The 27314-nt window shown below is 43.0% G+C and overlaps 1 protein-coding gene across 3 annotated transcripts in view; it reads left to right on the top strand.

Annotated features, from left to right (window-relative positions):
* Positions 1–27314, top strand: part of DHRS7C (dehydrogenase/reductase 7C) — a 107460-nt gene that overhangs the window by 60039 nt on the left and 20107 nt on the right. The window lies entirely within an intron of this gene.

The following is a 27314-nucleotide window of genomic DNA, read 5'->3' on the forward strand; positions in this document are numbered from 1 at the left end:
TGCTGCACTCACCTCCCAACACCACTCAGCCTCCACAGGGCCAGGAAACCTCTGGAGCCCCACTCCCATGCTGCCTGCCATGTCTACAACCTCGATGGCCATCCTCAGCACATTAGGAATGCTGCCAGCTACAACCTTTACGACTGCCATGCCGCCAAAGTTCTACTTTCTCATAGGTGCGCACATGCACCTGTGCAAGCATAATATGCACTTAGAAGCTGAAAACTAGAATCGGCACTTTCTGATGACATCATCCCCTCAGATCTTTATGTGTCAGTCTTGCAATACTTCTCTGCCTCAGGAAAGGTTCTCCTGCATGATTGTGTGTAGTGTGTGTTGTTGCTCCTGGTTCCTGCATTCCTGTTCCCTGCCTCATCCCTTTAGCCCTGTCTTGCCTCATCTCTCCGGCCTAGCCTGCCTTGTCTAGCCAGCTCAGTCTATCTTGTTTCCTCAATCCCACTTGTCTCACACTTAGTTTTTGGGTACTTGCCAGGTTCTTATGCATTGGCCACTGTTGGAAACAGGATGCTGGGCTTGATGGACCTTTGGTCTGACCCAGTATGGCATGTTCTTATGTCTCTGACTTCCCATGGACTGATGTCTGGATCTGACCCTTGCCTAAATACTGACCATTCTTGTTTGTGCCTGCCTCTGACCCTTGCCTGGACATGGATCATTCTTGCTTGCCGCCTGCCTCTGATCCTGGCCTGGACCAGAATCCCTATGCCATTGCCACAGAGACTCTTGCCTAAGACTTGCCAGCCTCTGGAACCCGAGGGCTCACCCCAAGGAGAAAGGAGTTGCTATAAGTAACATTGCTATTCAGTCTCTCTCCTGTGTAGCTCCACCAGATGTCAGTGAGGGCCTACGTGACCTATCCCATAGGCTGAGCAACCTCACCAAAGCAACAAGGGTAAACAGATCTTACACATGTGATAGTTGAATCCTTTAGATGAACTTCTCTGCAGCCCAGATGGGTGATGAATAAGTTTGTGATGCTTGGTCTACAATCCTTGTGATCTTTACCAAAATAAAAGAAAATTCCCTTTCTACTCTGAATAAACTCACAGCAAATATTTTGAAAACTCCCTCAAACGTAGGATAAGACTATTAAAAAAAATCAGGAAATATCTAAAAATCACCTTTCCTTCCGTCAGTACAAAATAGCAAACAACTATCTGCCTCATTACTGCTAGATAAGTACTTTTCTTCAGATCAGTGTTTCCTAACTAGTGTGCTGTGGCTGAAGTGCAGGTGTGATGTGGCTGCAGTCTTTATTTTGTCTTTCCCTCTGGGCCTGCAAGATGTCCTTCCACCAACAGAGAACATCAAAAAGCAGCGCTTATCAGCAGCTGCTCCTACTTTCCCTCTGCTGGCTCTCTACAATGGAAACTACATGGGACTCTGTAGGCTTGTGAGACTTGCTAGCCCTGTGCAGTTCAGATTGCATAGAGAAGCTGGCAAAGGTGGAAGAAGCAGCACTGGGTAAGCTTTGCTCCCAGACCTCTGCTGTTCAAGGATTGGGGGTGGAGTGGGGTGGGGAAAGGGACAGCTGAATGTGCCAACGAGTATGAGGGACAGAGAAGGGAAGTTGATGATGCCAGGAGAAAGAGGAGAGGGAAGATGATGATTCTTCAAAGAGATGAGGAGGAAAGGTGGAGGGAGAGGAAGACGGTGATGCCAGGGAGTGAGGTTGAGGGAAGGTGATACCAGGGGTGGGGAAGAAAAGGGAAGAAAAGAGGATTATAGGGGGTGGAGGAGATGGAAGATTATGATGATGAGGTTGGTGGGGGAGAGAGGTAGCGAGAAAGGGAAAATGATGATGCCAGGAAGTGAGGGAGAGGGATGGTGGTAATGGCCGGGGGTGAAGGCAGAGGGAAGTTGATGATGATGATGGTAGGGGGTAAGGGAGAGGAGTGGAGTGGAGGCAAATGGAAGGAGGTGGAGGGAGATGGAGGGAGATGGAAGGTGAGGATGATGGGGATGAAGGGATAGGAAAGGCCATGATGATGTGAGTGGGGGGAGGGGGGAAGAGGTTTTGGAAGGTGATGATGATGCCTGCGAGTGGGGGAGAGGGATGGAGGGAGAGGGGAAAGTGATGATGCCAGGAAGTGGGAGAGAGGGGGGAAGAAGGTAGAAGAAAAGGGAAGGTGGTATGATTCCAGGGGTAAAGAGTAGGAGAGAGAAGGTGATGATGCCAGGAGAAGAGGGGAAAGTGTAGAGGGGAAAGGTGATGGTGATGCAAGGAGCAGAGTGGGAGAGGGAAGTGATGATGATGCTTGGGGGCGGGAGAGAGAAATGGAGGGAAAGGGAAGGTGATGTCAGGGAGTGGGGGAGGGGGTAGAGGGAAAAGCATGATGATGAAAGTGAGGAAGATGCAGAAGATAGGGAAGGAGAGAGAAGGTGATGATGCCAGAGAGTGAGAGAGAGGGGTAGAGGGAAAGGGAAGATGGTAATGATAATGCCAGGTATGAGGAAAAGAGATGGAGAGAAAGAAGGAATATGATGATTATGCCAGGAGGTGGGGGAAAGTGAAGGGAAGAAGATGATGTTGCCAGGGGAGAGGGATGATTATGATGATGGGGAAAGAGGGAAGGGAAGTGGTGATAGTGCCAAGGGATGAGGGGAGGGAGAAGGTGATGATGATACCAATGGTGTGGGGGTTGAGGGAAGAGAAGAGAAGAGGAAATGGTTGGTGTGCCACAACAAAGTGAACCCTGTGCTAGGTGTGCCATGAAACAAAACAGTTTGGGAAGCAATTTCTTCAGATAATGGCGCAAGAAAACTTCCACCTACCTGAAATTGCTTTTTCTTTTATTATAAGCAGCCAACAAGCTAGCAGCAACAATTAAAGCCTCTCCTCACGATTACATCCCTCTATGTCTCCTCAAACAAAAGCAGCCTCACCTTTCAAACTTATTTAAGAAGGCTCATTAGCAATCAATCCCCTAGTCCAGGCAGGTATTGCCCAACCTAGTTCTGATGCAAAAGCATACAATAGGTCCCTTTGAATTTAAAATAGTGTTCCATGGACTAAAGTGAGTTATTTATTTATGTATTTATTTATTTATTTATTTAATTAATTAAGGGTTTTTTTATACCGCAGTACGTAAAGAAATACATCACCGCGGTTTACATTTAACAATAACTTAGCAACAGGCTTTACAATTGACATTATTAATAGGTATTAAATAAAATAAATTCCATATAACAGTATTGACGGAAAACAGGCTGAACAGACTGTGGACCATCCAATAATGTATAACATACAATTAAAATATTGATGTAACTATTAAACCTTTACGAACCAACACTAAAACTAAATAGCATCTAATACAATATCGGTTCTGAGAGTGGATACAAGTTCTATATTGCACCGAAGACATTTCTGTTATTTAAAGCTAATTAAAATCATGAAGGGGATGGGTGGGCAGGTAAGGTGAAGAAGGAGAATGAGGAGGGAAAGAGGGTAGGATGGGAACAGAGCATGGGGAGAGAGGGTAGCAACTTGAATGGCATTTCAGTTAATTGGATATCATTGTGTGAATGCTAGTTCAAATAACCACGTTTTGAGTCCTTGTTTGAATTTCTTATGGCAGGGTTCCAGACGTAGGTCAGTGGGCATCTTGTTCCATAAGTTGATTCCCGCTATGGAGATAGCACGGTCTCTTGTGGTCACGTGTTTGATGTTTTTTGTTGGCGGGGCTGCCAATTTAGCTTGATGGATATATCTTATGGGTCTCTTGGAGGTATGGAACACAAACTGCTCCGAGAACCATTGCATCTCTTGGTTATAGATCGACTTGTGTATGAGGGAGAGAACTTTAAAGGTAATTCTAGAAGCTACTGGGAGCCAATGCAAGAACATGAGAGCAGGTGTAATGTGATCATGGAGATGGGTATTGGTGATTAATCGAGCTGCTGCATTCTGTAACATCTGTAAAGGTTGAATTGAGTTTTTAGGGAGACCTAAGAGTATTGCGTTACAGTAGTCAATTTTTGGTAGTATGGTAGCTTGCAATACTGTCCGGAAATCTTGTGGATGTAGAATAGGTTTAATTCTTTTTAGTGTGTGAAGTTTGAAAAAAACATTTTTTATTGTAGCTGAGATGAATTTCTTTAAAGTGAAATGGTTGTCAATTATGACGCCAAGACTGCGGATTTGCTGTAGTAGGGGAAGAACTGAAGTAGAATGGTGGGATGTGTTGGAGGGGATGTTATTGTGTGGCGTGATGATAATGAGTTCAGTTTTGGTAGTGTTTATAGCTAAGAAGTTTTCTGTGAGAAGCTTTTTTATTTCAGCCAGGGCTGATTCCCAAGTTTTCAGAGCATTAGAGAGGGAATCATTAATAGGGATAAGAATCTGTACGTCATCAGCATATATGAAGTGATGGAGTTAATTATAATAAATTATTATACCTTGCCCTGTCTGGTAATGTCAACTTGATACCAGTGTATTCTAATAAATACTACAGCACTGGCTGCCAGCAAAAAGGCCCCACCCTCCATGGTCACACAGAAGGATTTCTCAGGAACATCAAAGCATTTAAGAGTTCACTAAAAACACAGTTAATTATCATTCCCACTGGGTATGAAAAAAACATTTTTAAACATATTTACTATATAAATTGGAAACATGGCCATGCAGTGACCGATATTCAAAAAAAGACTACGATGGATAACTTTTCTGACTAAAGTTTGCCTGATAAGTTATCACTGATATCCAGAAGGAGAAACATCCTGCTGAATATCCCCAAATAAAGTTATCTGGGTAAACCTACCCAAATTACTTTGAAATCTAACCTGCTCTCTTTGATTATCATTGGTTAAGTTTTAAAGTTATCCAGGTTCTGGGCGCATCTGGTGTGGCTGTCAGAGCAACTCTGGATACAGTGGGTACCGAATACAAGTTCTGAGTCATAGGACAAGTACAAGGGCATTAGGCACCCTAGGTGAACCTTGCAGCCTTTTGTACCTACCAGTCCTACCTTCCCCACATACAATTCAAAATTATGCATTTATAATAACAGATTTTACATGAAAAAGGACATTCAAAGTACAGTCTTATGAGATAAAAACATCACTTACAAGAGGTATATTATATGTACATGCAATGCTATGGTGCAATCAGAAAACTCTGCAAAAAAGCAAGAAAGACACTTTGAACCTGTATGGTATTAATCCTATTGTAATGCTTCTGAGATGTGGGGTATGGGTATGGCCCTTGGTCACACAGACTCAGGGTATGCAGGCTCAGACTGCATACCCTGCACACAGACGCAGGGTATGCAGGCTCAGACATACCCTCATCAAATACAGAATAAAGAGACAAAGTACAAATAGAAACTTGCAGACAAAAACTGTACTGGAAACCACAATAAGCCAGACTGTGTATATAGTGGAACAATGGAAAACAGAAAAACTCATATAAAAATGTTTTAAAAATGTCCAAACATCAATAAAGGATATGCGCATATATTGGGGTTGAATTAGCACAAGTTTGAAACTTGAGAGCAGTAGCGCCAATCATTAGGCTTCAGTTCTGGCTACTGTCCATTCACACATCTTTTCTATACATTCATTATTCAATAATCTTCCAAAAAAATCTATCTGACTTGAAGAATATAACAGTAAGTTGTTGAGTGACCGTGTAGAGAAGTCTGTCTGCATAAGGGTAGGTATTATTCTGATAATAAATGAAAATAAGAACATAAGAAATACCATGCTAGAACAGATAAAGATCGATTGAGCCCAGCATTCTGTCTCTGACAGTAGCCAGTCCAGTCATAAGTACCCATCAGATCCCCAGTAGTTGAGCTATTTCTTGTATCACACTCCCAAAGATAAGTGCTGACTTTCCCAAGTTTACTCTAGGAACTTGTCCAATCTTCTTTTGAACCCTATTATGTTAATTGCCTTGATTGTGTGCTCCGGGTACAGATTCCATAGCTTGATTGGGTGTTGAGTGAAAAAATAATTCCTATAGTTTTTTTTAAATTTGTTGGTTGCTAGTTTCATGGAGTGTCCCTTAGCCCTAGTGTTTTTTAAAGGGTAAATAACTATTCCTTATTTACCAGTTTCCCCCACTCACAGTTTTATATATACCCCCTTTCAGTTGTCTCTTTCCTAAAGAACCCTAATCTGTTTAGCCATTCTCCATAAGGGAGCTTTTCCATCCCCTTTATCAATTTTGTTGCCCTTCTCTGTAGCTTTTTATTTATTTATTTATTCATTCATTTATTTATTTATTTATTTATTTATTTATTTATTTGAAATCTTTTCTAGTAATGTACCATCACAATGGTTTTCATAGAGACACGTATATTTAGTTTTGGTTAAAAAATATATCTATGAAAGTGCCATTACGGTGTCGGTACATGCTTATATAATATAAGTTATAAGATAGGTGACATGGATCTAGTCCATTTCTATGATTAATAGGGAAATCACACAAGAATGTGCTTAAACTGAAGTTCTCTAACATTATCATTTGAGTACATAAAAAAATAAAAGAATGTGAGACCACGCATCTCGGTAACCTTGTTCTGTGTTTCTTATTCTCCGCTCTCATTGTGAAATGCTTTTCTGAATAGCCATGTTTTGAAGCTTTTTTTGAAGAATTTTGGATCACTCTGTAATCTTGTTTCTAGTGGCAATGTGTTCCAGAATGTTGGACCAGCCAAGGATAGTGCTCGCTCTCTAACTTGTGCTAGTTTTGCTGTCTTTACCGAGGGGATGGTTAGTAGAGCTTTATTGGCTGATCTCAGATTTCTCTGGGGTACGTTTAAGCGAAGCACTGTATTTAACCAGTCAGCTTTTTCTTCATTGATTAGTTTGTGAATTATGCATAATGTTTTATATTGCACTCTCTGCTCTATTGGTAACCAGTGTAGCTCGGCCAGTGTTTGAGTGATGTGATCTCTTTTGCTCTTGCCAGTCTCATATATTGTTTTTGAGATGTTGCTTAGGAGGTGGATCCTTGGGCTGAGGTGGGGTTGACGCAACCATCAGCAGGTGGAGTGGGCTGAAGCTGGAGGCCACTGGAACTTCACCTATACCAGCCCACGTTCCCCTAGGGTTGAGCCTTTGAGTGCCGGGGTCGGCAGGACTTAGGTGGGACTCAAGGTTGGGTTATCAGTAGTAGCTGGTTCAGCCCAGAGACAGCAGCCAGCAGGTGGCGAGATCCTATCCCGGACAGGATGTGGAACGGAAACCCAAGCACCAGGGAACAGGAGGATACTGAAAGTGCCTGAGCAAAGGAAGGCTGAAGCCTTAATAGTCTGTGTCCAGAGGATAGGGATAGGGGTGTCACTGTCAAACTGGAGTAGAAGCGGACGGCACTTGGAAGGTGTAGCAAGAAACGTGGAACTCTGAACTCAAGGGAGTCTGAGGCAAAGTCGTACACAGCAAAGTTCAAGGCACGGAGAAAACAAACGTGGTCAGACGTACCAATGGTCAGGGCACAGAGAAGGCAGGTGTAGTCAGACGTAGCAATGTTCAAGGCAAGGAGAAGGCAGGTGTGGTCAGGTGTAGCAATTGTCAAGACATGGAGAAGGCAGGCGTGGTCAGGCGTAGCAGAGGTCAGGCTTGGAGAAAGCAGGCATGGTCAGGCGTAGCAGAGGTCAGGCTTGGAGAAGGCAGGTAGGCGAAGCAGTGGTCAAATCCAGGAAGTCAATGAAACACAAGATGAGACGAACAGGAACCAGGAACCGGGAACTTGGAAAATCTGGAACACGAACAAACAAGTACTGCAGCAATGAGCACTCGGAAACTGGGAACAGGAGACCAGGGAGACCTGTTGCAAAGGCGACACTGAGGAGCGCAGCCTGAGTATTTATGTGCTGAAGGATCTGATGTTAGCATCCGGGTCCGCGGCCAGGTTCCTGTCGCAGGCCCTTTAAATCGTTCACTGATGCGCGCGCGCTTAGGGAGGGGCACAGCACTGCCGGCGGCGTCTTTCCGTGAGGCCCATGGAGAGGCTCGAGGAGTGAAGGCACCCTGGCTGGAGGTCCAGGGAAGCGGAGCACGGCTGGAGGTGCTGGCGGGAGTCCGATGTCGAGACTGGCAGCCCACTGCCACCAGCGACGAGGAGCTGGAGCCTGAAGCTTGTGCAGAGAGGTGAGAGGACCGCACCGCGTAACAATACTCAAGGTGTGCATGTCTATACAAGGGCATTATGATATTCTCAGTTTTGTTCTCTATTCTTTTCCAAATAATTCCTAACATTCTAGCATTCTATTTGCTTTTATGTCCACCACCGCACAGTGAACCTAAGATTTCAAAGTATTATCTAAAAGAACTCTGAGATCCTTTTCTTGGGTGATGACTCCTAACACAGAACCCAGCATTCTGTACTTGTAGTTGGGATAATTTTTCCCTACATGCATTACTTTGCATCTATCCACATTAAATTGCATCTGCCATTTATAAGCCCAGTCTCTTAGGGATAAATTTTAAAAACTTGCACACTACCTGGCACGCGCACATGGACACGCAATTTAATAACATGCGCGCAGCGGTGTACGTATGTTATAAAATCGGGCCTCGGCATGTGCAAGGGGGTGCACATTTGTGCAACCTGTGCACACAGACGCCCGCGGCCTTCTGCAGGTCCCTACCCCCTATACTAATCTTCCTACCCCTCCCCCTAACCTTCCCGCCCCCCTAGCCCTATCCTACCCCCCCCCCCCCCCCACAAATCCTTATCTTATCATTTGTTCCTGCCTCAGGGCAGGAGCAAGTTGCACGCGCCGGCACCCTGCTGGCACACGATACCCCAGCAAAGAGGCAAATGGCTGCTGTGCCGGACGCCTCTAGCCACACCCCACCCCTCCCCGCCCCTTTCCCGAGGCCTCGGGACTTACACGCATCCCGGAGATTTATGTGCATGGCCGGGCCTTTGATAATTGGCTCGGTGCGTGTAAACCCGGGATTTACATGCGTAAGGTTTTTGAAAATCTACCCCTTAGTCTTACAAAGCCTTTCTACAGTTCTTCAAAATTTGCTGCCATTTTAATGACTCAAAACAATTTTGTGTCATCTGCAAATTTGGTCACCTCACTTGTCATTCCTTTCTCTAGGTCATGTAGGAATATGCTAAATAGCCCAGGTTCCAATAAAGACCCCAGGGTCCACTAATGACCTTTCTCCATTTGGAAAACTGACCATTTAGCCCTATTCTTTGTTTCTTGTATTTTATCCAGTTACCAATCAACAATAGGATATTCCTCTAAACCTATGACCTTCCAATTTCCTGAGGAGTCTATCTTGAAAGACTTCTGTCAAATGTCTTCCGAAAATCCAAATCCACTAAAACAACTGGCTCACCTTTGTCCATATGTTTATTTACACCCTCAACAAAATCTCGTAATTGGGAAGACTTCCCTTTGCAACAACCATGTTGAATCTTCCTCATTAAACTATGTCTCTATATATAGTACGTGGTCAGTAATTTTGATTTTTAAGAATAATTTCAAACATTTTACCCTGCCCCAAAGTCAGGCTCATTGGACTATAGTTTCCCGGATCACCTCTGGAACCCTTTTTAAAAATTGGTTTCACATTGGCCATCCTCCAATCTTCTGGTACCATGGCTTCTTTTCTAATAGGAAGACATCAGATAATGCTAGATTATTCTGTAATATTCTGCCTGAGGTTAACATGCAAGGAACCCTTATGGTAGCAATCTATTGATTTCACATTGACCACCCTCCAGTATTCTGATGCCATGACGTCTTGTCTGATAAGTTGCAAATCACCAGAAACAGGTCTGCAATTTAATTTTTGAGTTCCTTTGAAACTCTGGGGTGAATACCATCCATCCTGGTGATTGTTATTCTTTAGTCTGCCAGTCTGAGTTATTACATCCTCCAGTTTTATAGTGATTCCATCTATTGTCTCAGAGGCATGGCCATCAAAAAATGTTTCTTTTGTAGGTATAACCCCTCCATCCTCTTCAGTAAAGACAGGCAAAGAATTAATTTAATTTTTCAGTTGTTTCCTTGTCATCCCTGACAACCACTTTTACTTCTCGGACATCTAGTGGCGCAACTGATTACTTCACAGGCTTTTTACTTTGAATGTAATTTTAAACATTTTTATTCCTTGTTTTTATATCTATGGCAAGCATTTTTTTTCACATTCTCTCTTAGCCTGCTTAATTACTTTTTTATATCTAACTTTCCATTGCTTATGTGCTTCCCTGCATTCCTCATTTGGGTTTGCTTTCCATTTTTTTAATAGTGCCCTTTTGGCTTTAATTGCCTCTTTCACCTCACTATTAAACCATGGTAGCAGTCATTTGTTTTTCCTTCTGCCTTTTTTAAATGCATGGAATACATATTGTCCGGGCCTCAAGGATGGTAATTTTAAACAATGTCCATGCCTTCTACAAGTTTTTAACCTTCTGGATTGCTCCTTTCAGTTTCTTTCAAAAAAAAGTTCTTATTTTATCATACTCTCTCTTTTTATAGTTAAACGCTACTGCAGTCATTTTTGCTAGTATTCTCCCTTCAGTGATTATGTATTATAGTATGATCACTATTTCCAAGTGGTCCACCACTTTTATCTCTTGTACCAATTCCTGCATGCCACTAAGAACTAGATCTAATATAGTTCCCCCTTTCATAGTTTCCATGACCATTGCTGCATTGCGACTATCAACATGTCCAAAGATATTCAAGCCCAAATTGAAGACTCATCTGTTCAAGCTATCCAATTTGTAACTGGGGCATTCTCAGATACTCAAAACACTTCAGAGGGTTCATAGTTGTAATTCGAGAAGTGTGTCAAAGCTTTTGCATTGTGTCTATTGCCTTCAAAATTTGTATGTATAATTGCAATTGATGTTTTATTATATTATGTATGTCCTGATCTGTGCATTACTTAGTGCTTGGTTGTATAAGCAATTAATACATTTTAATAAAGTTAAAGATATAGATGGTACCTAGGATCTTTACCTCCCTTGCATGTCCTGATGTGACATTTACCCAATCAATACTTGGGGTAATTGTAGTCTCTCATTATTATTGTGTTGGCCATTTTAGAAGCCAGTCCAATTTCTGTTAGCATTTTGTAGTCTGTTTCCTCATTCTGGTGAGGCAGGCGGTAAAATAAATGCATACTATACTCTTCCTGTTTACTGTTGGAATTTTTATCCATAAGAAGGCCAATAAATTAATCAGTAGGCCGTTTAGTGGGTAAGTTACCCGACAAAGATTAGCTGGATAACTTGTCTCATATATTCAGTGGGATAAATGCTCTGCTGAATATACTTGCTTAAAGTTATCTAAATAACCATAGCTGGATAACGTTAAACATAACCGGATATTCTTTTGAATATTGCCTATTATGTATAAAGTTATTCGGCTATGGTTAACCGTATATATTCAAAAAAGGAATATATTTGGTTAAGATAGTTCCATTAAAAAAAACAAAAAACCCCCCAACATTGCGGCCTGTCCCCCGCCTCCTGTTTGGAAGCTTACATGTATGCTCCACATTATGGTATATTTGCACCCCCCCCCCCTTTTTTTTTTGGATTTAACCTCACTCCACCTGCTTCATTGTCTCAATCAGTCATTATATTGTTTCCCTCCCTCCTTCTCTCCCCTCCCCCTTCTTTGCCCCCCCTTTTTTCCTCTCCTTTCCTCCCTTCCCCCGTCGCTTCCTCCCCCCTGGGCTTTACACTCTTAACAAGATTTTTCTTTTGCATTGTATATTTTGGCTGCTATGGCTCCGTTCCTCTTAGGGGCTGAGCCTTAGTATGGATACATGTTTGGTTTCACCCTTGCCTCTATTTGTTTTTTTTAGAGTTTTTGAAAGATTCACTAGTTCTGTGTAGCCTCCTGCTCAAAACTGATTACAGTTGTTTTTGCCCACAGATGTGAGCACCTGTTAGTCCCCCTGATGCAGCCTTGATGTGAAATACGGCTGTGTCGGGGCTTTTTTGGATTATAAAAAGCGCATTGTATTAATGTGTCTTTTTTGTTTTGTTACAAAATTAATAAATTTACGAAGATGTATTGAACAGTATTGTATCTTTATGCCACACATATCCCGCTTCTGAGCAAGTCTAAATTTAATGGGCTAACTTAGCCAGATGTACTCTATATTCGGCTAAGTTAGCCGCATAATGGGACCCCTCATCGGAATGCCCTCAAAATGCCCTTTTATATCCAGTTAAATTATAGCCGGATAACAACATGTCAGCCTAAAATTTAGCTGGATACGCTCAATATGCAGTACAATCCATTTAGACAGATAACTTGTGAGTTTTCCATCTAAATGGCTTTTGAATATCTACCCCAAGGATTCCAGAGTGCGGTTTGTTTCCTGCAAAAATTTTATCCTGTTTGATTCTTTGCCATTCTTAACATAGAGTGTCACCCCTCCATCAATTTTATCTGCCCTGTCATGTCAATAGAATTTGTAGCCTGGTATCATAGTGTCCCTTTGGTTATGACCCTTCCATCGGATCTCTGAGATGCCTATTTTGTGCGTGTCTTCCTTTAGTGCCATGCATTTTAACTCTCCAATCTTATTTTTCAGACTTTTGGCATTTGAATACAGACATTTTAAAGTAATTTTATTTGTATTTCTATTTTTATATGTACCTACTACCTGCTTATTATCAGTTGATACAGGCTGTTTGAAGTTATTTTTATTTACATGCTCCGTATTTAAATACATCTGGCGGGGTGTGGGGTAAGGTTCAGCTTTTACAACTACCTCTCTATCTGAACATCTTAACTTAGATGGTTAGCCAGTATCCTTAGAAGATACCTCCCTCCAAACCATGTGCTGCTGAGAGACACTAAGCTTTCCATATATTCTAGTTTAAAATCTGCTCTCCTTTTTAAAAGCACCAGCAGCCTGGTTCCATTCTGGTTAAGGTGAAACCAGTACTGTTGGAATAGGATCCCCCTTCCCCCAAATGTTCTCCAGTTCCTAACAAACCTAAGACCCTCTTCCCTGCACCATCGTCTCATTCAAACATTGAGACTCTGGAACTCTTCTTGCCTTTGGGGTCCTTTGCATGGAACACAGAATTTCTGAGAATATAACCTTGAAGCTCCCCTATGAGGAAAGGCTGAAGATGTTAGGACTGTTCAGCTTGGAGAAGAGACAGCTGAGGGGGATATGATAGAGGTCTTTAAGATCATGAGAGGTCTTGAACGAGTAGATGTGAATGGTTATTTACACTTTTGGATAATAGAAGGACTAGGGGGCACTCCATGAAGTTAGCAAGTAGCACATTTAGGACTAATCGGAGAAAATTATTTTTCACTGAATGCACAGTTAAGCTCTGGAATTAGTTGCCAGAGGATGTGGTAAGTGCAGTTAGTATACCTGGGTTTAAAAAAGGTTTGGATAAGTTCTTGTAGGAGAAGTCCATTATCTGCTATTAATAAAGTTGACTTAGGCCCTCTGCTATTACTGGCATCAGTAGCATGGGATCTTCTTAGTGTTTGGGTACTTGCCAGGTTCTTCTAGCCTGGTTTGCCCTCTGTTGGAAACAGGATGCTGCGCTTGATGGACCCTTGGTCTGACCCAGCATGGCAATTTCTTAAAGTTCTGCATTTCAATTTCCTACCTAACAGCCCGATTTTCAAAGGCTGGCACGTGTAAAAAATGTTGCCAGGCTGTGCATGCGCCGTGGGCTTTTTCCAAGGTCCGCGGCCATGGATGTATCTTCTGGTATGCACAGAAGAACCTGCTAAGGAAAAAGGGTTGGGGTGTGGGAGAACTGGGCAGCACCATTAGGCACTGTCCCAGTGAAGCATGCACTGGCAGCCAGCTAGCCCGCACAAGTTACTGCTGCTCCGGAGAGCAGGTAAGTATGGAAAAAACAAAAATCCTAGTTAGAGGGGTTTTAAGGGTCAGGGAGGATAGGGGAAAAGGCAGACAGGGCAGGTAAGGGGTTAAGGAAGTTCCCTCCAAGTCCGCTCATTTATTGGAGTGGAATTGGAGGAAACTGGGGAAACGATCTATCGTGTACTAAAATTCCCCCCCACTTACGCACATGAGTTGGCACGCACACGCATATGTGCACGCAAATATGAAATTGAACGCACATGTGTGCGCGAGTAGCGGATTTTATAATATGTGCATGTCAAAGCACGCATGTTATAAAATTGGCGCATCCATGTGCATGTGCCAGAAACCGCGCATACATAGATGTGTTGTGATCCTGCCTGCAACAGGTGCAGGCAGTGCCCTACCTTTCTTCTAGCTCAACGCGGCAGGCTGCCGCTGATTCCGTCCTCCGTGGCCTAGAGGCCGCGGCTGTCTCCTGCTCTGCGTGGCAGGAGTGAGCCCCCCCGCTGTTTCCTTCTTCACGGCTGGAGCCGCTGCCGGGGTCCTTGAGCGACAGGGAAGCCATCTCTGACAGTGCCTGCCTCTTCTCCCATTTCGCGGCAGGGAGCCACTTCTTGGGCCATCCAAGCAGCAGGGATGCCGCTGACGTGTCTGCTTCTTCCAGCTCCTCTTAGGTGCGGACGTGCACCTCTCCTACACATTTAAAGGGCCAGTGGCGGGAAAAGCCCCATGGCCCTCGTCGATGATGTCATCAATCTGTTCCTGGATCAGCCCTATAAAAGGGCCTTGCTGCTGTTCCTCAGTGCCTTCGGATCCAGTCTTCACAGTGTCTGTGGCCTTCTGTGGATCCAGGTCCTCCATGGTCTTCCTATGCCTTGATGGATCTTCGTTCCGTGTTCTTCGTGTTCCTGAACTTCATCTCCTTGATGTTCCTGTTCTTGTCCCTCGTTGGAGCTCCCTTGTCACCTGTTCTCTGTTCCTGATGTTCCATGTCCTGATGTCCCATGTCCTGAGGTGCCATTTTCCTGATGTCTGATGTTCCTCCTGACTTTGTCCGTCTTATCTTCAGCTCTTTGTCCACTTCCCAGGTCCCTCGTCTGTCCACCTCTCTTGGCGTGCCATGTCGTGGTCCGTGACCAGCCCCGGGGAAGCTGTGTAGGGCGCTTCGTGGTACAAGGCCTTCTTCTCGTCTGCAGCGCAAGTCTCTGAGAGACATCTGTTTTTATTGCCTTACTTCTGAGTATCCTGAGTCTTGAATCTTGTCCCGGTCTTTGCAGTTCCCTTGTGCCTGCTTCCGACCATGCCTAAGACTCTGCCAGAACCTGCTCTGCTTCAGAGTGGTCTGCAACCAGCCACAGGCGGCTGTGCAGGGTGCACCCCAGTGCAGGCCTCTACTGAATCTTCATCATGTTCCAGTCTCAAGTTCCACTTAAGAACATAAGAAATTGCCATGCTGGGTCAGACCAAGGGTCCATCAAGCCCAGCATCCTATTTTCAACAGAGGCCAAAACCAGGCCACAAGAACCTGGCAATTACCCAAACACTAAGAAGAACCCATGCTACTGATGCAATTAATAGCAGTGGCTATTCCCTAAGTATAATTGATTAATAGCCATTAATGGACTTCTCTTCCAAGAACTTATCCAAACCTTTTTTGAACCCAGCTACACTAACTGCACTAACCACCTCCTCTGGCAACAAATTCCAGAGCTTTATTGTGCGTTGAGTGAAAAAGAATTTTCTCCGATTAGTCTTAAATGTGTTACTTGCTAACTTCATGGAATGCCCCCTAGTCCTTCTATTATTCAAAAGTGTAAATAACCAAGTCACATCTACTCGTTCAAGTCCTCTCATGATCTTAAAGACCTCTATCATATCGCCCCTCAGCCGTCTCTTCTCCAAGCTGAACAGCCCTAACCTCTTCAGCCTTTCCTCATAGGGGAGCTGTTCCATCCCCTTTATCATTTTGGTTGCCCTTCTCTGTACCTTCTCCATCGCAACTATATCTTTTTTGAGATGCGGCGACCAGAATTGCACACAGTATTCAAGGTGTGGTCTCACCATGGAGCGATACAGAGGCATTATGACATTTTCCGTTCTATTAACCATTCCCTTCCTAATAATTCCTAACATTCTATTTGCTTTTTTGACTGCTGCAGCACACTGAGCCGACGATTTTAAAGTATTATCCACTATGGTGCCTAGATCTTTTTCCTGGGTGGTAGCTCCTAATATGGAACCTAACCGTGTATCTACAGCAAGGGTTATTTTTCCCTATATGCAACACCTTGCACTTGTCCACATTAAATTTCATCTCCCATTTGGATGCCCAATCTTCTAGTCTTGCAAGGTCCTCCTGTAATGTATCACAGTCTGCTTGTGATTTAACTACTCTGAATAATTTTGTATCATCCGCAAATTTGATAACCTCACTCATCGTATTCCTTTCCAGATCATTTATATATATATTGAAAAGCACCGGTCCAAGTACAGATCCCTGAGGCACTCCACTGTTTACCCTTTTCCACTTAGAAAATTGACCATTTAATCCTACTCTCTGTTTCCTGTCTTTTAACCAGTTTGTAATCCACGAAAGGACATCGCCTCCTATCCCATGACTTTTTAGTTTTCGTAGAAGCCTCTCATGAGGGACTTTGTCAAACGCCTTCTGAAAATCCAAATACACTACATCTACCGGTTCACCTTTATCCACATGTTTATTAACCCCTTCAAAAAAATGAAGCGGATTTGTTAGGCAAGACTTCCCTTGGGTAAATCCATGTTGACTGTGTCCCATTAAATCATGTCTTTCTATATGCTCTACGATTTTGATCTTGAGAATAGTTTCCACTATTTTTCCTGGCACTGAAGTTAGGCTCACTGGTCTATAGTTACCCGGATCGCCCCTGGAGCCTTTTTTAAATATTGGGGTTACATTGGCCACCCTCCAGTCTTCAGGTACAATGGATGATTTTAATGATAGGTTACAAATTTTAACTAATAGATCAGAAATTTCATTTTTGAGTTCCTTCAGAACCCTAGGATGCATACCATCCGGTCCAGGTGATTTGCTACTCTTTAGTTTGTCAATCTGGCCTACTACATCTTCCAGGTTCACAGTGATTTCATTCAGTTCGTCTGAGTCATCACCCCTGAAAACCATCTCTGGAACTGGTATCTCCCCAACATTCTCATTAGTAAACACGGAGGCAAAGAATTAATTTAGTCTTTCTGCAATGGCCTTATCTTCCCTAAGAGCCCCTTTAACCCCTCTGTCATCTAATGGTCCAACCGACTCCCTCACAGGTTTCTTGCTTTGGATATATTTAAAAAAGTTTTTATTATGAGTTTTTGCCTCTATGGCCAACTTCATTTCAAATTCGCTCTTCACCTGGAGTCTGCTCGCATTCAGCGTGGTCCGCAAACAGCCATGGGCGACTGTGTAGTGCGCTCTGTGATTCAGTTCTCACCCATTACTTTTGCCTGACTCCTGAATCCTCATCTGAAACTTCCGAGCAAACTGAATCCTCATCTGAATCGTCTGAGTCTCCAAGTCTTCGTCTGAGTCTCCAGAGTATCCAAGTCTTCGTCCGAGTCTCCTGAGTCTCCAAGTCTTCATCTGCATCTCCTGAGTATTCAAGTCTGAGTCTGAGTCTTCCAAGTTCCCGAGTTCCTGTCTTGCCTTATTCCTGTTTTGAACTTCCTTGCCTTTGTTCCAGTCCTGCTTATTCCTGCTCCTCCCATGCTCATACCAGTTCACCTCTCGCAGTGTGTCTTGGGGCTCCTCCCTGAGCCACGCCATGACCCAAGGGCTCACATCCTACCTTAGATGGGACCACGCCACTGCGTTCCTAACAGGGCCCGAGGGTGTGCTCCATAACACTGCCATTCCACCATGAGAAGGTAAACATTACGATTGATATTACTCTGCCTTTATGTAGAGGTACTTGTCTTCTCTGTGGATTGTTAAATTTAGATCTGTTTATATGTCACATTTTTGAGTGTACAGGCGAGACCAGGTACTGGTTTACCTGTGACAATGTGGGCTCCTGGACTGGCTTCATGTGGCCTCATGTGGCTTGTGGCCAGGCAGGGAGAAGATGTGGTTACATGGCTTGGGATCCCATCCTGCCAATGAAGCTTTCAAACCATGCATGGTTTTCTTTGGTTTGATTGGCTCCACTGGGAATGTTGGGATAGGAAGTAGCACGTGAGAATAGGGTATAAAAACAGAAGTCCTGTGGACTTTTGTTTTTCTCCCCTTTCTGTTTAATTTTTCAGTATCCCTCCCATTCTCCCTCTGGTTGTTATTTTTGTTTTCGCAGCTAGATTTATATGGGGGCAGTGTTACCAGTGCAGATGTTGTACTGGGTTCTTTTGAGGGATCTGCTGGGAGAGCTAATCGATCTTCAGAGAACATTTAGGAGAAAGGTGTGACTGCCTTGCTGGGATATGTTGGGTGCCTCACATGATAGCAGTTTCAGTGCTGCTGGATGCCTGCAGGCTGGGTAGCCTTGGGGTGCAAATGTTACTGGGTATGTGGCAGATGCTCACCAGGGCAATTAGTTAGGTGTTTGATAGTGTTACAATTGGGTATATATATATAAATGTTGTGTAATAAGGACTTTTGGATTCCAGCAGTTGTTTATTTATTTGTTGGTTGTTTGCAGTAGGGATGTGAATCGTGTGATCGATCGTCTTAATGATCGATTTTGGCTGAGGGGGGGTGGAATCTGATCATCTTAGTTTTTTAGGTTAAAAAATCGTTTTATCGGGGGAGGGTGGGAAAACCGGCACACCAAAACAACCCTAAAACCCACCCTGACCCTTTAAAAGAAATCCCCCACCCTCCCGAACCCCCCCAAATGTTTTAAATTACCTGGGGTCCAGTGGGGGGGGTGTCCCGGCATGATCTCCCTCTCTCTGGCCATGGCTGCGTTAAGAGAAATGGCGCCGGTGGCCCTTTGCCGGGAGCGACCTTCTGCACTCGGGCCGATTTGCCAATATTTGCCAATATTCAAAATGGCGCCAATATTTGCCAATATTCAAAATGGCGCCGGCGCCATTTTGCCCTCACTACGTCGACATACTGAGGGCAAAGGTAGCGCCGGCGCCATTTTGCCCTCACTATGTCGACATAGTGAGGGCAAAGGTAGCGCCGGCGCCATTTTGAATATTGGCAAATCGGCCCGAGTGCAGAAGGTCGCTCCCGGACCCCCGCTGGACTTTTGGCAAGCCTTGTGGGGGTCAGGAGGCCCCCCCAAGCTGGCCAAAAGTCCCTGGGGGTCCAGCGGGGGTCCGGGAGCGATCTCCTGCACTCGTGATGTCAGGTCACAGGAACCAAAATGGCGCCGGTGCTACCTTTGCCCTGTCATATTGTAAGGGCAAAGGGCCACCGGCGCCATTTCTCTTAACGTGCCGGCTCACGATTTTAACGATTATCACGATAGTTTACACACCCAAACGGCAACAATACGATTCCCTCCCCCTCCCAGCCGAAATCGATCGTTAAGACGATCGAGGACACGATTCACATCTCTAGTTCATACATCTGTTTCTCTGTACTTCTATCTCACAGGCCGATGCAGAAAGGTGCGTTCAGCTGAACACACATTTTTTTGCCTGCACTTCAGCACACATTTTCTGTGCACAAGACTTACTGCCCTTGCAGCAAGGAGTTTTCTGTGCAAAAAATGGCACATTTCTAAATGGGAGTATGGTTCAGTGTCCTCGCATGGAAATTGCATGCAAGTGAGGGCATTAAGTAGTAGTCCCCGATGCAGAGAAGTGTGTTAGCCCAGGCACTTATCCAGATAAGTCTTTAAAAGTGCTACAGAGGCGTAAAAGCAAGATAGTTGGATAAGTCTTCAAATGCTAGTTATTTTTCTTACTTATCCGCCTATGTAGCACTTTTCTTTTACTTATCCAGCTATTTTACATTGCCTGATAAGCCTTAAACAGCTCTACTTAGCTGGATAATTAAAGTCACTACAGTGTTACTTAGCCGGATATTTGTCACATAGCCACATAAGTCAACACTTATTGTTAGCCACTGAGGGGAGGGCAATTTTCAGGAAATTCACTCGGGCAACTGCTTTGTTACCTAAGTAATTCCATTTGACAGTTGCACTCCTCAATCACTACAAACATATATTGGGAATTAATTTGCTGGTATCTTCCATCAGATTCTGCTTATTCTGAATTATGCCTTTCTTTAGAGTTGCCATTCATTGCTGAGTCTTCTCACCACTGCACCCATCTCTAGCCCAAGTGATGTTAATTTCACTCAGTGTGGTTTATCCCTAAACCACATTGCTGTACCAGAAGTTAGGAGATGGTATTCTGTGTCCATAGTATGACAAAAATCAAACTTGAAAAGTTCTGGTGCTACTGAATGCTTTTTAAACTTTAAGGGACAGACAGTCTGTAGCAGTGAATGATGAGATAGACTTAATTGGCATCTCAGAGACATGATGGAAAGAGCATAACCAATGGGACAGTGCTATATCTGGGTACAAATTGTAGCACAATGATAGAGAGGAGGAATTTGGTGGCAGGGTGATACTTTAGTCTGGGATGGCATAGAGTCCAACAGGATAAAGACCCTGTAATAAACTAAATGTACAATTGAATATTTATGGGTAGAAATCCCTTGTGTGTTAAGGAAGAGTATAGTGGCAAAAACGAGAAGAAGGACAGTGAAATAGTAAAGAAAATTAGGGAAGCTAATCAAATTGGTAGTGCAATAATAATGGGAAATTTCAATTGCCACAACACACAAAGAAGGAGTCGGTGGATAACCACAACAATAATCTAATTCACAACAAATTGTGGAAATCGCAATATTTTAAATATTAGCCTAAGAAGGTGTCAGCAAGCCTGACGTTATATGTCTTTATGACAGACACTAACCGGTCTACTCAATCATCCACCTTCATCATTTTTTAATTCTTTAATACTGCAAAACAATTTTTTATAGAACTTTTTTTCTTTTTAATTAAAACAGTCCTCCATCCGTGGAATTCAAGATGAAGCAGACTCTTATCAAACAAAACATTCTTATCGCCCTACACAGGCCGGTGTTTTGCTAACTCAGCTTCATCAGGGGCACATCAAAAAAATGTTTTAGCAAGAGTCAGTTACCTAAAATAACCATATAATAATTAGTTTGCGTGTCAGATAGCAAACAATATTTCCCGGCATGAACGTGATACCCTTCGTGCACTTCAATCTGCATCTGATTTAATCATAAAATCTGCCGACAAAGGCGGAAAAATTGTTCTTCAAAATCGACTTGATTATGAGAAAGAGATACGTCGACAACTAGAGGACACCCGTTTTTATGCACGCCTGGATGCAGACCCCACTATTGAGATTAAAAATCTTATTACATCTGTGGTAAAAATTGGTGTTAAGTCCGTTTTTTTGACTTCTAAAGAATCCAATTTTTTGATCAAGCAATACCCTCGTGTTCCTGTTTTTTACACGCTACCAAAGATTCATAAGAATATTGATCACCCACCAGGACGACAAATTGTTTCAGGCTGTGGCTCACTTCTTGAACCTCTATCCCGGTTTGTTGACCATTTTTTGGCACCGTTTGTTCCCCTAATGCCATCTTACATTAGGGATTCAGCAGACATGATTATCTTTTTGGAACAATTGGACATTGACACTACAGATTTATAACTAGTGACTTTGGATGTAGAAGCCTTGTATACCTCCATACCTCAAGATGAGGCCATAGAAATTGCAAATGATTTCTTTGATCAACGTCCAAGACCCCATCGTATTCCTAGTGACTTCTTGTCACAACTTCTACAGATTGCTTTAAAGAAATTTTTTTTTGCCTTTAATCAAGAATTTTATTTGCAGGTATGTGGCACGGCCATGGGGGCATCCATGGCCCCAGATCTGGCAAACCTCTATATGCACCACTTTGAGAACAGTGGAAGCGTTACATCGATGATGTTTTTGTGCTATGGAGGGGAAATGAAGAGACTTTTCAATTGTTTTTGATTTGGCTAAATTCCTGTAATTCTCATTTGAAATTTACAGCTTCAATTGATCCACATACAATCACCTTTTTGGACATTCGCATCACTTTGATTGACAGAAAATTTGTTACTTCATTGTATCGCAAACCTGTCAGCTCAAATACTTACCTTCACTACTCTAGTGCTCACCCGAGGAATTTAAAGAGAAACTTGCCGGTAAGCCAATATATCCGTCCCAGACGCTTATGTACATCTGCAGCAGATTTTGAAATACAATCTAAAGTATTAAATGAACGTTTTGCTGCGAGAGGTTATCCCCGTTCATGTATTAGAAAGGCATACCTCCGGGCTAAATACTCTCACCGTGAATATCTGTTTCTTCCATGGACAATAGATGATTCAGCACGTCAGACTTGTATTCTACCCTATTCTACTGCTGCGTCTAAGATTCGAGAGTCAATTCTAAAATATTGGCATGTTTTGCAAGTACATGAGATTTTTCAATTACCTCCACGCATCACTTTCTCCCGCGCTGCAAATTTGAAAAACTTGTTAGTTAAATCTGACAGTTCTGTGACGTCAGCTTCATCTAATCGTATTTCAGGATCCCAATATCCATGACACACCTGCTCTGTTTGTCAATCATCTATGTCCATTCAAGATCATCTGATTTTACCTTCGGGTTATAAAATATTTCTTAAGCATCATACTACTTGTGATTCTTCGATGGTGGTCTACCTGAATCAATGTCCGTGTTCATTGCTTTATATCGGGAAGACTAAGCGTCTCCTGAAGACTAGAATGATAGAACATCGTTCTAATATTAAAAATAATCGAGAGGATGAACCGTTGGTATTGCATTGTCAGGAATACAAACATACTTTTGCTGATCTACTTTTTTGTGCTATAGATCATATATTACCGCATTGGCGAGGGGGAGATCGACATCATCTTTTATTGCAGGCTGAACAACGCTGGATATACAGACTCAATACTGTTCATCCGCTTGGGTTAAATAATGAATTGGACCTACATGCTTTCCTGGGGTGATTATCTTTTTCACTGATTTCTCATTGATTAATCTATGATATCTCAACCATACCTGACTTAGGCCACTGATGTCAGATCTCGGGTGAATTTAAAGAGACGTGAACCTCGGTTTCAGTTCCTCCAATCCTCCTTTTGACAAGATGGTCGAGACGTTTGTTCCATTTTGAATGGTCAGCCTTGTTCTCATCAGATAAGTACTATTTTTATCTCTTTTGCTATCTGACACGCAAACTAATTATTATATGGTTATTTTAGGTAACTGACTCTTGCTAAAACATTTTTTTGATGTGCCCCTGATGAAGCTGAGTTAGCGAAACACCAGCCTGTGTAGGGCGATAAGCATGTTTTGTTTGATAAGAGTCTGCTTCATCTTGAATTCCACGGATGGAGGACTGTTTTAATTAAAAAGAAAAAAAGTTCTATAAAAAATTGTTTTGCAGTATTAAAGAATTAAAAAATGATGAAGGTGGATGATTGAGTAGACCGGTTAGTGTCTGTCATAAAGACATATAACGTCAGGCTTGCTGACACCTTCTTAGGCTAATATTTATAATATTGCGATTTCCACAATTTGTTGTGAATTAAATTTCAATTGCCCCAATATTGACTGGGTAAGTGAAACATCAGGACAAGTTAGAGAGATAAATATCCTGGATGACAATTTTATGGAGCAATTGGTTCAGGAACCAACAAGAGAGGGAACAATTTTAGATCTAATTCTCAGTGGAGTGCAGGATTATGTGAGAGAAGTAACAGTGGTAGGACCTCTTGGCAATAATGATCATAAAATGATCATATTTGAATTAATGACTGGAAGGGGGACAGTAAGTAAATCCATGGATCTATCACTTTCAAAAGGGAAACTTTGATAAAATAGTTATAAAAACTTGAAAGGTGCAACTATAAAGGTTAAGAGTGTGCAACAGGCATGAACATTGTTAAAAAATTCCATCTTAAAAACTCAGTTTATTTATTTATTTATTTGCAATTTTTGTATACCGACATTCGTTAGGTAAACATCACATCGGTTTCCATGTAACATAAAATGGCCAACTGGGCTTTACAATGAAACTGATAGGCGAACTGGGTAGAGGGGAAGAGGGGGGCAAACAAGGGTAATACTGTACAAATTGAAAACAAACAAAAAATTGGTTTGGTACACGCAATGAAAACATAATATACAGGTGAATTATTTACAAAAATAATTAGGGAAGGGAGTTAGGAAGTGGGGAGAGAGGTAGAATGCTTGGGGGGCGAGGGGGGGGGGGGATCGGTGGTGTGCTTGTAGGGGCAGGGGGAGATGGGTGGGAGGTAGGGGGTTCATGTGTATGCTCGGGTAAAGAACCAGACTAGAACAGTCTTGAGATCTTGTCTGAATTTTTTGGAGCAGGTCTCAAGGCGTAGGTGGGTGGGAATGGAGTTCCATAGGGAAGGTCCAGCTAGGATAATGCACGTTGTTTGGTGGTGGTGAGGTGAAAAAGTTTGGGCGATGGAGTGTGGATGTTTGCTGTGTAGGGAGTTCTGGTAGGTCTGGAAGAGAGACGGATGTGCAAGCTGTCTGAGAACCAGAGCATGTCAGGATGTGGATGGCTTTATGTATGAGGGTGAGAGTTTTAAACTGAATTCTGGCGGTGATGGGAAGCCAGTGAAGTTGTTTAAGAACAGGTGTTATGTGTTCGTTTCTACGGGAGCCAGCTAAAATGCGTGCAGCTGCGTTTTGGACTAGCTGAAGGCTATTCTTTGGGAGACCTAGGAGTAAAGCGTTTGTGTAATCTATTTTGGATAGTATAAGGGCTTGTAGGGCGGTTCTAAAGTCGTTGAAATGCAGGATGGGTTTGAGTTTTTTGAGGGTGTATAGTTTGTAGTAACAGTCTTTGATGGTCGAGGTGATAAATTTCTGAAGGTTGAATTGGGGGTCAAGTGTGACACCTAGGTCTCTTATGGTTTGGGAGAAAGTGGGGAGTGGTGAGTTGGCTGGAAAAGTAGGTAAGGAGTTGATGGCTTGAGGTGAGATGATCATGAGTTCCGTTTTATTAGGGTTAAGAGCTAGGTTGAGTTGGGTAAGGAGCTGGTTGATGGATGTGAGTGCATTGTTCCATCTTTTTAGGGCATTGGAGATGGAATCAGTTATGGGAATTAGGACCTGTACATCGTCTGCGTAGACAAAGTGTGGGAGACTGAGATTTGAGAGAAGCTGGCATAGGGGGAGGAGGTATATGTTAAAGAGGGTGGATGATAGTGATGAGCCTTGGGGTATGCCCCTTGTGATGTCGATTGGTTCGGATTCATGGTTATCAATTTTTACCTTGAAGTGTCTATCACTAATGTAGGATTTGAACCAGCGAAGTGGAGTCCCAGCAATGCCTATGTCAGCTAGCCTGTCGAGTAGAATAGAGTGGTTGATAGTGTCGAAGGCTGCTGAGATGTCTAACAAGGCTAGGATGAATGTTTGACCTTTGTCAAAGCCTTTGATGACAGCGTCTGTGAGGGAGAGAAGAAGCGTTTCAGCACTGAAACGCTTCTAAAGCTGTGTTTGTGATGGGTAGAGTATTTGGTGTTGGTCTAGTAGTTTGAGAGTTGGTTGTTGACGGTTTTTTCAAGGATTTTAGCGACAAATGGAAGGATGGAGATAGGGCGGTAGTTGGACAGTCGGAGGGGTCCAGTTTCGGTTTCTTGAGAATGGGTTTGAACGATGGCTAGTTGAGCTGTGTAGGAACATCTCCAGTGGAAATGGAGGTGTTGATAATATCGGCTAGTGGTTGGAAAATGCCTGTCAGTAATGGTCAAGAGCATTTTAGATGGGATCAAATCAGTAGGGGTGGGTGGAGGGGCGCATCTTCTTAGTATAGTAGCGATTTCAGAGGGGGAGGTGTTTCGAATGTGTCCATTTTGAAGTCAAATACGTTAGGGGTAGAAATGGTCCGGTGGGGGGGCGTAGGAGGAAAGCGGGATAGCAATAGTGGCAATCTTATTGTGGAAATAATGGGCGAGTAGGTTGCATTTGGTTTTAGGGTCCTCGCATGGTGAAGTTGTTGGGGATGTCTTGGTGAGGTTCGAGATAAGGGAGAACAGGGCTCTTGGGTTGAATTGAAAGTCGTGGATTTTGGAGGCATAGTGGTCATGTTTGGCTTTGAGGGTGTTGGTTCTGTAGTCGTGTAGTAGGGTTTTGTATTTGGTGAGTTGCTTGGCAGATGGGTCTTTGCGCCATATTTTTTCTTGTGTTTTGAGACTGTGTTTTTGTAGTTTTAGTTCAGGGGTGTACCACGGTTGCTTGGTTTTTGTGGACGGCAGGATCTCTTTAGTTATTAAAGGGCAGAGTTTGTTCGCTGTGTCTTCAGTGATATGGTTCCATGTGGTTAAGGCCGTTGGGAGTTTGAGAGGTCAAGGTTTTTGAGAGGTCAAGGTTTTTGAGAGGTTTTTGAGAGGTCAAGGTTTTTGAGAGGTCAAGGTTTTTGAGGTTGTCAAAAACCTTGAGAGGTATTCCATGCATTAAGAAAGGAGAAAGGAAGGTCAAACTATTGCTGGCATGGTTAAAAAGTGAAGTGAAAGTGGCTATTTTAGTCAAAAGATCTTCATTCAAAAATTGGAAGAAGGATCCATCAGAAGAAAATAAGATAAAGCATAAGCATTGGCAAGTTAAATTGAGAAGACAGACTAAGAGATAATTTGAAAAAAGGTTGGTCGTAGAGGCAAAAAGTCATAACAAAAACTTTTAAAAATATATTCAAAGCAGAAAGCCTATGAGGGAGTCGGTTGGACAATTAGATGATAGAGGGGCTAAAGGGGCATTTAGGTAAGATAAGGCCATCACGGAACGACTAAACAAATTGTTTGCTCCTGTGTTTACTGAAAAGGGCGTCCAAATGGCAGATGAAATTTAATGTGGACAAGTTCAATGTGATGCATATAGGGAAAAATAACCCTTGCTATATTTACATGATGTTAGGCTCCATATTAGGAGTTATCAACCAGGAAAGAGGTCTAGGCATCATTGTGGATAATACATTGAAATCATTGGCTCAGTGTGCTGTGGCAGTCAAAAAAGCAAAGAGAATGTTAGGAATTATTAGGAAGTGAATAGCAAATAAAACGAAAGATATCATAATGCCTCTGTATCGCTCCATGGTGAGACCACACCTTGAATACTGTGTGCAATTCTGGTCGCCGCATCTCAAAAAAGATATAGTTGCACTGGAGAAAGTACAGCGAAGGCTGACCAAAATAATAAAGGGGATGGAACAGTTCCCCTATGAGGAAAAGCTAAAGAGGTTAGGACTGTTCAGCCTGGAGAAGAGGCGGCTGAGGGGGGGATATGATAGAAGTCTAAAAAATCATGAAAGGACTTGAACGGGTTAATTACTCTCTCAAACAATAAAAGGACAAGGGTGCATTCCATGAAGTTAGCAAGTAGCTCATTTAAAACAAATCAGGAACAATTCTTTTTCTCTC

This window comes from Rhinatrema bivittatum, chromosome 9, assembly GCF_901001135.1.
Source record: "Rhinatrema bivittatum chromosome 9, aRhiBiv1.1, whole genome shotgun sequence".
Classification (NCBI taxonomy): Eukaryota; Metazoa; Chordata; class Amphibia; order Gymnophiona; family Rhinatrematidae; genus Rhinatrema; species Rhinatrema bivittatum.